Below are 12,980 nucleotides of genomic sequence, written 5' to 3'. Positions count from 1 at the left end.
AGAAAAAGCCTGTGGCTTTGCCGTCTTTCTCTCCTCTTCATCTTCTTGTCTTGCCCTTTTTTCTTACTCTTCTCTTGGCCCCTTTTCCCTCATATGCTTTCTCCCTCTCTTCCTCTTCAATCCTTCTCTCCTCCCATTTCCCCTTACTTGTGTTTTATATGGCAATACCCAACTATCCCTGGGCCTAATGGGATATGGCAGGCTCATTCTTTGGAATAAAACAGTTTGTTTGGTAAAATATAAAGAGCACATAGAACAAAAGGCAGATAACTCGTTCACAAACACACTTTAACTGTAGCAATTTATCTGTCCTTTTTTCCCCATGATAGTTGTTTCTGTGCAGAAGTTTTGGAGAAAGAAGCATTGGATAGGGAGTTGGAAACGAATGAGAATTCCTGCTTGGCTTTTGACTAGCTATGTAATCTTGGAGAAACCTGAGACTCCTTGCTTATTTAAGAATTTAGCACAATGCCAGGCATATAGTAAACATTCAGTAGGTGGAGAGAGTCAGTAGAGTATAGCAATAATGGAGAGAGTCAGTAGAGCATAGCAATAATCATGCACAAGTAACTTACCCTCCCTGTGTTTCAGCTTCCTTATCTTTAAAAATCACAGTAATAGTGCCACCTTTCAAACTGCATTGTTATAAGGATTAAATGTGTTAATTCATATAAAATGCTTAAAACGGTGCTTGACATATAGTGAGTGTTCAATATGTATTATCTAATATAAAGTAGGTGTATTAGTTTGGGTTTTGTTAAGAAAGTGGAAACACTAGGTATTTCAAACAAAAAGGGATCTCATAGAGGGAATTAGAGCAGGGGTCCCCAACCCCTGGGGCCTTGGGCCATTACTGGTCCATGGCCTGTTAGGAACTGTGCCGGACAGCAGGAGGTGAGCAGGGGCTGGGTGAGCATTATCGCCTGAGCTCCACTTCCTGCCAATCAGCATTAGATTCTCATAGGCGCATGAACCCTACTGTGAACCGTGCATGTGAGAGATCTAGGTTGTAAGCTCCTTATGAGAATCTAATGCCTGATGACCTGAGGTGGAACGGTTTCATCCTGAAACAGCCGTGCCTCCCACCCCCATCCATGGAAAAATTGTCTTCCATGAAACCGGTTCCCAGTGCCCAAAACATTGGGGACCACTGAATTAGAGGATACAACATCTTCAGAGAAGCAGAAGGCATGAAGGAAAGGAAAAGCCACCACTAGTTCAGGAGGTGAGGAAGTACAGCACTAATGTGGGGGCTTCTCAGGAGGATGCCCAAATGCCACTGGCATCACTCCACTGTCTACCCTCTGCTGGAGGGCAGAGGAATTGCTTCCCACCACTGCTTCTGGAGCAATGAGGACTCTGCTTCTCTTCCCCTTTAAGCTCTTCCACATGTGCCTCTTTGTTGTGACTCTTAGAAAAATTAAAAGACAAAACCTCTCATTTGCTGGTTAGAATGCCAGGAAATCTGGTTCTTGGGTGTTGAGACCCTGTGATTTAAGGGAAAGCATAGAGAAGAGAAAATGGTGCCCGGTTGTCAAAAATCAGACAGAATGGAAATAATACTAGGAGCTGATGTGAAGAGTATATGAGATGTAAAGTGCAAAAGCATTTTGTAAACTTCCAGGTTTTGTACAGATATTAGATTTTGGTGGTAATGGGAAATGGGAAATGGTGGTAATGTGAAATAGGAAGAATATGCTCAGACAAGACCAGGCAGGAAAACCTGGGAAACTACAGTGAAAGGAGGTCCCACAGATAAGCTGACATATTTAGTTGACCATATGCCAGGCTCTGTTATAAATGCCTTACATATTACTAACTCATTTAATCCTTATAAAAACCCACGCAGTAGATACGGTTATTACACCCATTTTACAGATGAGAGAACAGTGGTCCAGAGAAGTGAAGTAGCTTGCCAAGATCACACTGCTGAAATGATCGAGGTAGAATCTGAATCCCAGTGATGTGACTCCAGGGTGCAGTTTTTTTAACTCCTGCATTCTTGTGAAAGGAGAGGATACTCAAGCCCAAATCTTCTGACTTCACAGTTTCCCTAGGAGCTTGCTCTGGGTGTAGCAGAGGGTTGGTTACATCTACCAGTGTAGTTTTCACATCCTTAGAGAACAGTTTATTTTTAAAAGCACAGGTTATTATTTCACTCTTCTAGAAGCAATTCTGTGCCAAGGTTGGGGATGTTTTCTCCTACCAAGAAGAGTTTGACAAGGTAACTAAGCACCTATGGTCCTGAATGGCTGTCCAAGGAGCTGTAACCTGCCCCCAAGAACTAGCTTTTCTTGTTAGAATTTATCTTCATTCAACCCACAATGAACCTGCTCCATGGTTTTCTGAGATCCACGAAAAACTGGTTATCATTCAACAGTCATCATATAAAAAAGTTTTGTTAATTACTGTGTACATGACAAAAATAGCAAAATGTATTAAGCAGAATTATCCTTGTCTTACACAATGATTACAATATTCTCTGCACCTTTTTAAGATCTGGAGGAAATAGAAATGGTTGCTGTCTTGAGAAAGGGTTGACATCCTAGGATTTGTGGTGTATATGACACATTTCTTGTAATATCCTTCCCTTCCCTTTGGTTTTCTCCCTGTCAGCTGCTTCTAGAGCAAAGGGGGACATATTTGCCTTAGAAAACCAGAACACTATTGTTGGGCAAGAAAATGAAACTATTCAAAAAATGCCAGGTGCAGAGGAAGCATGGAAGTTATGACTTTAAATTTTAAAGGTTCTCTACAGCAGAAAAGAAGGAAGAAACCAAACCTAATTTCCTTCAGCTCAGAAGCACATTAGCAATTCATGTGGCCCTGAAATGAACTGTATCCCCACTCAAAACCTTAATTTGATGACTCAGTATACGTGAACTGATCCATTTATGAGCAGCAGGATGACCAGGCATAGGACCCTGTGGTCCTTTTCCAAGAATTTATCAAAAGGATGGAACTCAGGAAGTAAAACAAAACTAAATGTTGATGAGAAAATGTAATGGCTATCATTTTTTCAAACATAATGTTTTATATTATTAAGCGCCTGTCAGCAGAAATTTCCTAATTCTTGTAAGAAAATGATCAGTTTGATTCGCTGAGAGATTCTGGTATTTAGAAATAAAACTCTCCCGAGGCACTGCATTTGCTTTTGTTTTGCTTGTATTAATCTCTCTGCTATGCAAGTAAAGATGCAACCGTACCTATCCCTTAGTTGCAAAGCTGTTTGGGATCTTGGGTGATGTTCCTGCCATAATCTAGGCACTAAAAAGCTTTTGCTCACTTATTTTATCCTCACTTCTTGAGCTGAAAAGTTCCATCCCAGGGCAAAGCAGGAAGTGAAAGAAAGTGAGATAGCAGGTTGTCATTAGAAGCGGCACCCCGTCAATCATGGCATTGTTGGAAAGTTGGCCCCCTGTTGCTAGATAGTCTAATTTTCAAGAGGAACCTAAATAGATACATTTAAAAACCTTCCTGATTTTTACATATCAGCAACTAGTTCAAATTTTTAAAAATACTGAGTAGGTCAAGCAAACATAGCTTTGGACCAATTAAGCTCTCAGGAACTTTCTCCTCCAGAAGCTTTCAAGATAGATGGCAGCTTTATAAAATAACTAAAGCCCCATGAAACCTGGAGCAAAGTTAGTGTTTGGGACAGAATTTGTTGAGGGAAATGATGACTTGGATTTGTTTCTAATAACAGAGTATGTGGAATCCCCCAGGGGGACAAGAATATAGAAGGCAGCTTTCACAAATGTGGTCATGTGAGGCAGGATTAAAAGGTGGTAGACAGACAGCAGAGGGGAACTTAACCTGAATGGAGAGGAAACTCCAAATAGTGGTGTCTGATTCGTACACGAGGTTGTTATAGGTGTCACATGAAGCTGTTTTGTTTTGTTTTTAATAATTGGGAATTTAATGCAACTAGGGCATCAACTCCATCCACGCCCTGGTCAATTTGGGAGCATTCCTGCAGTTCGTGTATCATGTATTCAAACAAAAGGCTTGAACTGCAGGAATACATGATACATGAACTGCAGGAATGTTGGAGATGTGTGTACCTGCTGCATTTATTTCTAAAGAGTGAGGTGCATAGCCTTTCATAAAGAGTAGGGATTGAGGGTGCAGAGGGCCTCACGTGCAGCCAAGGGCTTTAAAGTTTCTCATCTTATCAACCTTCTCTGACCTGCCTTCCCTGAGAGCAGGCAGGGGACCTCTGGGCTCACACATTAGTTGTGCGTGAGTGAGTTTTAATTAAAGCCCAGGGCTTTAAAAGCTCCAGATTTCCCGCAGGTAACCTTTCAAACCACAGTTCCTTAATTCGGAAAATTCAAAGCTCCTTAAGAAAACAAGGTGGCATTTTATCTGGGAGCGATCTTGTTTCCAGAGTTCTTTTCTTCTTGATGTATTTTTAATGTTTTGTGGTTGCTGCTCGTCATTCAGAGTAAGCATATCTTGCTGTCCTAGAGACTGGTAAATACAGTGGGAAGCCTCCTCCCCACTGCCACCCTCCCTCAGTGATTGCGCCCAGCCCTTCCAGGCAGCGCTACAGATTCAGCTGTGGCATTGGAGACAGCAGGGCCTCCTGCATACCCACTTAGCAAGGTAAGTCCCCAAGAAGGCAATTCCTTAGAGGCTTTGCTTCTTCCAAGCCTTTTGTTTGGTGTTGGCACCTCTCTGTGGATGTGCTATGTTAAACAGTGGGGCACAGCATCATCGCTATCATACCTACCTTTTACTAAGTAAGAGAGTCCTTACTGAGGACTCTCTTTTCTGTACTGTTTGAAGAGCTTTGGGCATATTTCCTCATTCCATATCGCTTCAACCCCAGGAGGAATATCCCCATTTTACAGATGGAGAAATGGAAGAAGAACTGGCTTAGGTTATATTGTCAACAACCATAAATGACAGAGCCTGGGTTCAAATCCAGACAGTCAGGCTCTGGATGCTGTACTCTGAACTGCTATGCTATACTGCCTCTAATGCTTTTCCTGCAGTCAGCAAAATGTCTCAATGAAAACGATCAAATGCTTTCAGTGTCAGCACTAGTGCAAATTTGGCTGTCACAGATTGGTGGACTTCTCAAGGTCTGCAGTCTTTTCTGCTCACAGTGCCTCCTGGTGGAGACCACCCACCTTCCAGTGCCATGGCATAATGATCTCAATCCTATATATGTCAGTATTGTGATGTGTTTGGTCACTAGCCTATAATGCTGGTGGGGGCAGAGAGTGCAAGTTCCAAGGATAATAGAATTGTGGGCATTAGCAGGACCATTATATGAAATTTGGCCTGTTGTCTTCCTTCCTGAGCCCCATGGTTAGTTTACAGTTTCCACTTTGAGTCTTAAGTTGGTCTAGATGCCTTTAGCTTCAGAACCAGGCATCCTTGCCTGGGCACCATAGCAAGCACATCCACCACGTCTATTATTACTACCTGAATAACTAATGAAAGAGATTCTGGATGCATTCAGAGGCATATTTGCCGAGAGACATTTCCATTCAATCAGTATGAATGTCTTCAAATTCTAAAGATACATGAGTGGATTGGCACCTGCTTCCATGATGCTTTCTATCTAATTAAAAGTCCAAAAGCAAACATCCATGAACTTCGTGAAGAGAAAGAACAGAACAAGACTGAATATCATTTTGGGCTGATTTGTGATGGGGACAGGGCAGTTTCCATGCAGAGAAGGAAAGGAGAGTGAAACTCATAGATGCCTCTATGTGCCCCAGGACTGTGTTCCCAGTGCTTTTGCCTACACTGTGTCCTTGGCTCCTCAGGTAGGTGGTGAGTTAAACATTGTTATCTGCATTAATATATACTGAAACTGGGGCCCTGACTTTCGTGGACCACCCACCATTCTCAGGCTCAGCCGAGAGGCTCTCTGGAGACTCATAGACAAGGTCTAGGCAGAAACATTCTGCTACTGGAATAGCAGAATAATATTCTGCTTATTATTTTTTAGACATTGTACAGTCAGCCAGGAGCAAAGCTCAGGGGACCCTGGTAGAGGGGGCATTTTCCCCAGTATAGACACAGCAACCCATTGCAGGGGTATCAGTGAGACAGGTCAACAATCCTTTATCCAAAGTTCATAAAACTCTGAAAACAGAAAGTGTTTCTCTAAGTTTAATGCCAAAACTCATTTGGTAAAAGAATTATTTATCTCACTTAATGTGAATGTTTCTATGTTGAGACGTGGAAATAATATTTTTGATTATGGGGTGTTGCCCTCAACTCCACAGAGGGTGCTACATAATATAAATTACACACACCATATTACGTTTTTAAATTCTAAAAAAAAAAAAAATGACTTGTGGAACTGGCTGCAATGACTTTGGATAATGAAATGTAGACCAGGAATAGCAATAGTGGCAGTTAACACTTCTATACCAGGAAACAAATAACAAAGTGAAGAGACAGCCCACAGAATGAGAGAAAATTATTTGCAAACTATCTCTCTGACAAGGGGATTAATAACCAGAATATATAAGGAGCTCAAATGACTCTATGGAAACAAATCTAGTAATCTGACTTAAAAATGGGCAAAAGATATGAATAGACATTTCTCAAAAGAAGACACACAAATGGCAAACAGGTATATGAAAAAGTGCTCAACATCATTGATCATCAGAGAAATGCAAATCAAAATTACAATGAGGTAGCATCTCACTCCAGTTAAAATGACTTATATCCAAAAGACATGTGAGGATGTGGAGAAAAGGGAATCCTTATACACTATTGGTGGGAATGTAAATTAGTACAACTACTATGGCGAACAGTTTGGAGGTGCCTCAAAAAATTAAAAATAGAGCTATCATATGATATAGCAATCCAACTACTGGGTATGTTCCCAAAAGAAAGGAAATCAATATATCAGAGAGATACCTGTTTTGCCATGTTTATTGTGGTGCTATTCCCAATAGTCAAGATTTGGAAGCAACCTAGATGTCCACCAAGAGATGAATGGATGAAGAAAATGTGGCACATATACAAAATGAAGTGCTAGTCAGCCATAAAACGAATGAGATCCTGCCATTTGCAATAACATGGACGGAACTGGAGGTCTTTATGTTAAATGAAACAAGCGAGGCACAGAAAGACAAACATTGCATGTTCTCACTTATTAGTAAGAGCTAAAAATTAAAAGAACTCATGGAAATAGAGAGTAGAAGAATGCTTACAAGTGGCTGGGAAGGATAGTGAGGGGTGGGGGTGGAAGGGAGGCGGGGATAGGTTAATTTGTACAAAAAAAAAATACTTAGAATCAATAAGACCTAGTATTTGATAGCACAACAGGGTGAGTATAGTCAATAATCTAATTGGATATTTTAAAATAACTGAAAAAATTAGAATGGATTGTTAGGCAAAGGATAAATGCTTGAGGAATGGACATCCCATTTTCCATGATGTGATTATTATGCATTGCATGCTTATATCAAAACATCCCATGAAACCTGTAAATGTATATACCTACTATGTACCCACAGAAATTAAAAATGAAAAACTCTTTCGAAGAGTGAATAGAACCTAGTATTCGCTAACACAGCAGGGTGACTATGTCCAAAATAAATTGTACATCTTAAAGTAACTAAAATTATAATTGGATTGTTTGTAACACAAAGGATACCACATTACCCTGATGTGATTATTACACATTATATTCCTGTATGAAAATGTCATGTGACCTGTAAATATAGACACCTACTACACAACCATAGAAACTGAAAATTAAAATTTTAAGAAAAAAAAAACAAAAAACAAAAAACACTGCTATGCCAGGCCTTACTCCTAAATGCCTTATATCTTTCTATCTTTTCATCTTTGCCCTAATCTTAAATAAATGTCCTCATTTTTATCCCAGTTGTAGATATGGGGAAACTGAAACCCAGAGATACAGCATACTCAGAGTGAACACACTTGGTGGTAGAGTTAAGAATCAGACCCAGGCAATCTGGCTTGAAAGCTTGTCTTCTTAACCATGCCCCATACAGAATTGAGATAATGTTGATTAAGAAATGCCTTTCTCACTCGCCCAGATGGCCCTGTTCACTTGGGCCAGAAGCGACATCTTACGTGGAGATAGCAACAAACCTCCATCTTTGGCTCAAACACAAATCATAGGAGAAATAATCAACTGGAGAAAGGAAAACTTTGTTATGATTGTGGTGCAACCCTAATAACATCAACAGTTTATTCATGCTGCACAGGCATCTTAACACCAGAAGTGGCTGCTTTTCCTCAAGGCAGGGCAATGTCTAGCTAAGCCTTTGTTGAGAGGGCATTCAAAGCAAAGCAGCCACCTCACAGCACCTGGACCAGCCCCTCGTGAGGCCTGGAGCTTGTTGCCAGCCCTTGGAGGGAGCTGAAGGGGGTCTTTGGGTACTGGGGCACTCGTTCTGCATGCGCCGCGAGATGCACTTCCAGTTTCCAAAGAAGGATCCTAGAATGCTTTTTTGCACCCGGCTTTTTACCCTATCGTCATTCACTTTTCTAGGCAGTTTTGTTATTTTCTTTCTTCTGCAATGCCAGGTAGATGCCTCTCACAGACACGCTAGAAATGCTGAGAGCTTGTGATACTCTGTTTCCTCTGCCTCTGTCTACTGTGCTAAAATAAATACTTCTAACTTCCTTTTTGGAAACCACAGCAATGATTTCATTGCTTTGAAGACCTTCATACTCCTGGTCCCCACCCTGCAACATGGATTCCTGTGGCTGCTTTCTTCCAAATGCTACAGTGTTCAGTGTCGACTTTTTCAAGATGACTCACATGTAACTTAATGAGGATCAAGTCAAATATTTCAGGTGACTCGTGTTCTTGGTGATGCTGCAGTTCCCACAGGAGTGTGTGCCATCCTCTGTAGTGAAGAAGGTTCTAGACATGTGTTTTCTCTCCGGGGAACTCTGGAAGGCTGCATCCGGAGGTGAATTAGCCCTGCGAAATGGGATATTTTGGTGAGGCCACTTAGGCTAATTCCCTTACAGTATAGTGAGTGGTCCCTGGATATGTTTTGAATTCATATATTTATTTATATATGAATATAAAACATATCCTAGAAGCAATAAAGTGGAACAGTTACCAGCATTGGCTTTGCAGTCATATCCATCTAGATTCAAGCCCCAGCCTGGGCCCCTCCTATTTGTGTGACCAACAGCAAATCATTTAACCATAGTAATCCTCCGCTTTCTCATCTACAGAAGAGAGTAACTATAGAACTCAGTTCTCAGGATCATTTTGAAAGTCAAATGAGATAATGACAGAAAAAATTTACAATAATTTCTGGAACTCAATAAATATTCTGGTTATTATTTTTTAGTCATTTAGCTAGTGTTTATTGAGTAGTTACTATGAGCAGGGACTGTCCTAGACAGTGAAGACACGTCAGGGAACATAATGAGGAGCCCTGCCAGCGTGGAGTTTATATTGTGTGTTCATGTGCGTGCAGGCTTTATAGACATGAAGCAAGCAGAATCAAAGTCCTCAAAGTGTGACCCACAGAACTGTAGTCCGGTTGAAGCATCACAAAAAGTCAGGTTCCTTGGTCAAATAGGTTATAAAAATTTTATTATAATCATATAATCAGTCATAACCATAGAGTCTTACATAATAATATAGACCTTCTGTGCCCAGTGCTACGTCAAAGGATCTGAGCAGCCCTCCATAAAGATACTTATTTAGCATTGATTAATCCACCATTCCCCAAACTTATATAACCACAAAACTCTTGTTTGCTAATTCCTATTAGACTCCCATTGACCTATGTTCTGAGAAACACATGAAGGAAAATACTAAGCTAGAGATTAGAGAGACTAGGGGAAAAGGAAGTCCACAATATAAGGAGAAATACCAGGTGGTCTGTGCCTAAGCCAAGCAGCCCAAGGAAGGGCAGCCATAGAAAAGGGCTTTCCCTGCTTCACCAGCAAGTGCGCCAGCCAGCCCTTCAACATGTCTATGCTGGGCCCATCCAGGTTGCACTATGTGTGAATTCAGTAACAACTCACAAAGGAGCATCAGTCCCAGCCATCTGGGTCAGCAGCCTCCCAGCTCTGGAGCATAGGCTCATACCAATCACAGAGCTATCTGGGCAGACTCTCCACCCTTCCCCCAACCTGCTGCTTTATGGGAAGGGCCCTGCTATCCCTGTAAAGAAGGACTCCTGTCCCTCTGGTTGGTCTGCCTTTCCAGGTGATCGTGAGAGAGACACCAGTCCCACTGGACTTCTGCCACATTCCTATTCCCCGGGAGTCTTTCCTGTGGAGATGCAGAGTGAGAAACGCTAAACTTCCATCCTTGTGCAGAGAGTTTCATAAATCTCTGACTGGTGTTTGCCCTGTTTGGAATAAACTCTTAATTGATTTATGAAGACTGCTATTTGCAAATTAAATTCAACTTCCTTTATATGTTATAAAAGGAAGTATCAACCAGTCACCTTTCCTGGGCACACATCCCATCCTCTGGCTCCTGGAGTGTCATTACATTACTTCAGTTGCACTGCTTCCATCTGACTTGAGCTACATGAATTGTTTCTCTTGCTTGTTTAATTGCCCATATCTTATTACAGAGACAAGTTATTGTTTTAGTGCAACATAAAGTTCAAATATTTTATGCAAGATGAATACTGACACTGACATTTTTGTTTGTTTGTTTGTTTGTTTGTTTTGAGATGGAGTTTTGCTCTTGTCACCCAGGCTGGAGTACGGTGGCGTGATATCGGCTCACTGCAACCTCCGCCTCCCGGGTTCAAGCGATTCTCCTGCCTCAGCCTCCAGAGTAGCTGGGACTACAGGTGTGTGCCACCACGCCCAGCTAATTTTTATATTCTTAGTAGAGATGGCGTTTCACCATGTTGGCAAGGATGTACTCAATCTCCTGACCTCATGATCTACCGCCTCGGCCTCCCAAAGTGCTGGGATTACAGGCATGAGCCACTGCGCCCAGCCTGGACACTGACATTTTTATGCCCTTCTCAAACTCACGCAAATGAAAATCATGCTGGAAACTTTTCAAACTGTATTTGGTCAATAATGACCAAGTGTCAAAATCTCCGTAAGTTGATTGTTTTTTTTTTAAAAAAAGGACTCTAAAAGAATATGTATTCGTCAATAATATTGCTGGGGATTTTATTGGGTGATATCAACACAAGCTTATGAATAGCTTTCCTAGGGTGTGAAAATGCCTTGGAAAACACCTTGGGAATTAACTGTTGATATATACAACCACCTGGGTGAATCCCCAGATAATTACACTGAGAGAAAAAAGCCAATCTCAAAAGGCTACATACATGCTGCATGATTCCATTTATATAACATTCTTAAAATTACCACAGAAATGGAGAACATTTAGTGGTGCTAGAGATTAAAGACAGGGTGGGGATGGGAGGGAAGTAGATGTGGCTATAAAAGGGTAACATGAGAGGTTCTGGTGGTGATGAACTGTTCTGCATCTTGACTATATCAATGTCAATGTCCTGGTTGTGATATTGTGCTATAGCTTTGCAAGATGTTATTACTGGGAAAAACTGAGTAAAAGATACATAGGATTTCTCTGTATTATTTTATACAACTGTGTGTAAATCTATAATTATATTCAAAATAAAAAGCTTAATTTGAAAATGTTGGAAAATAAGGTGAATCAACAGCTAGATAGATGGATAGATATGGGATAAAGTGGTATATGGGTATTCATTATAGAATTCTTTTAATTTTTCTCCATATTTGAAAATTTTTATAATATGCTGGAAAAAAGATGTTAGAAATGTGAATAATTGCCTAACAGAGACTAGATAATGGAACAGGACCTAAACTATGCAGTGCTGGTGTATTAGTCCATTTTCATGCTGCTGATAAAGACATACCCAAGGCTGGGCAACTTACAAAAGAATGACAGGACTTACAGTTCCATGTGGCTGGGGAAGCCCCACAATCAAGGCAGAAGTCAAGGAGGAGCAAGTCGTGTCTTATATGGATGGCAGCAAAGAGAGAATTTGTGCAGAAAAAACTCCCATTTTTAAAACCATTGGATCTTGTGAGACTCATTCATTATCACGAGAACAGCACAGGAAAGACCCGCCCCCATAATTCAATCACCTCCCACCAAGTCCTTCTCATGACTCTTGGGAATTCAAGATGAGATTTGGGTGGGGACACAACCAAACCATATTATTCTACTCCTGGCTCCTCCCAAGTCTCATATCCTCACATTTCAAAACCAATCATGCCTTCCCAACAGTCCCCCAAATTCTTAACTCATTTCAGCATTAAATCAAAAGTCCACAGTCCAAAGTCTCATTCAAGACAAGGCAAGTCCCTTCTACCTATGAATCTGTAAAATCAAAAGCAAGTTAGTTACTTCCTAGATACAATGGGAGTACTGGCATTGGGTAAATACAGCCAATCCAAATGGGAGAAATTGGCCAAAACAAAGGGGCTACAGGCTCCATGCAAGTCTGAAATCCAGCAGGGCAGTCAAATCTTAAAACTCTTAATTGATCTCCTTGGACTCCATGTCTCACATCCAGGTCATGCTGATGCAAGAAATTGGTTTCCATGGTCTTGGGCAGCTACATTACTGTGGCTTCGCAGGGTACAGCTTCCCTCCTGGCTGTCCTCATGGGCTGGCATTGAGTGTCGGTGGCTTTTCCAGGTGCACAGTGCAAGCTCTCAGTGGATCTACCATTGTGGGGTTGGGAGGACAGTGGCCCTCTTCTCACAGCTCCACTAGGGAGTGCCCCAGGAGGGAATCTCTATGGGGGCTTAGAGCCCACATTTCTCATCTGCACTGCCCTAGCAAAGATTCTCAACAAGGGCTCCAGTCCTGCAGCAAACTTCTGCCTGGGCATCCAGGTGTTTCCATACATCTTCTAAAGTCTAGGTGGAGGTTACCAAACCCTCATTCTTGACTTTTGTGCACTCGCAGGCTCAATACCACCTGGAAGCTGCCAAGGCTTGGGGCTTCCACCCTTTGAAGTAACAGGCTG

At 41.5% G+C, this 12,980-nt stretch overlaps 1 protein-coding gene across 1 annotated transcript in view; it reads left to right on the top strand.

Moving 5' to 3' along the window:
- The window catches only part of CLSTN2 (calsyntenin 2), a 643,984-nt gene that overhangs the window by 282,617 nt on the left and 348,387 nt on the right, over positions 1-12,980 (top strand). The window lies entirely within an intron of this gene.

The sequence above is a fragment of the Hylobates moloch genome, unplaced genomic scaffold (genome assembly GCF_009828535.3).
Source record: "Hylobates moloch isolate HMO894 unplaced genomic scaffold, HMol_V3 SCAFFOLD_22, whole genome shotgun sequence".
NCBI lineage: Eukaryota > Metazoa > Chordata > Mammalia > Primates > Hylobatidae > Hylobates > Hylobates moloch.
Note: the sequence above shows the minus strand (reverse complement) of the source record. Positions and strands in the feature narration are given on the sequence as shown.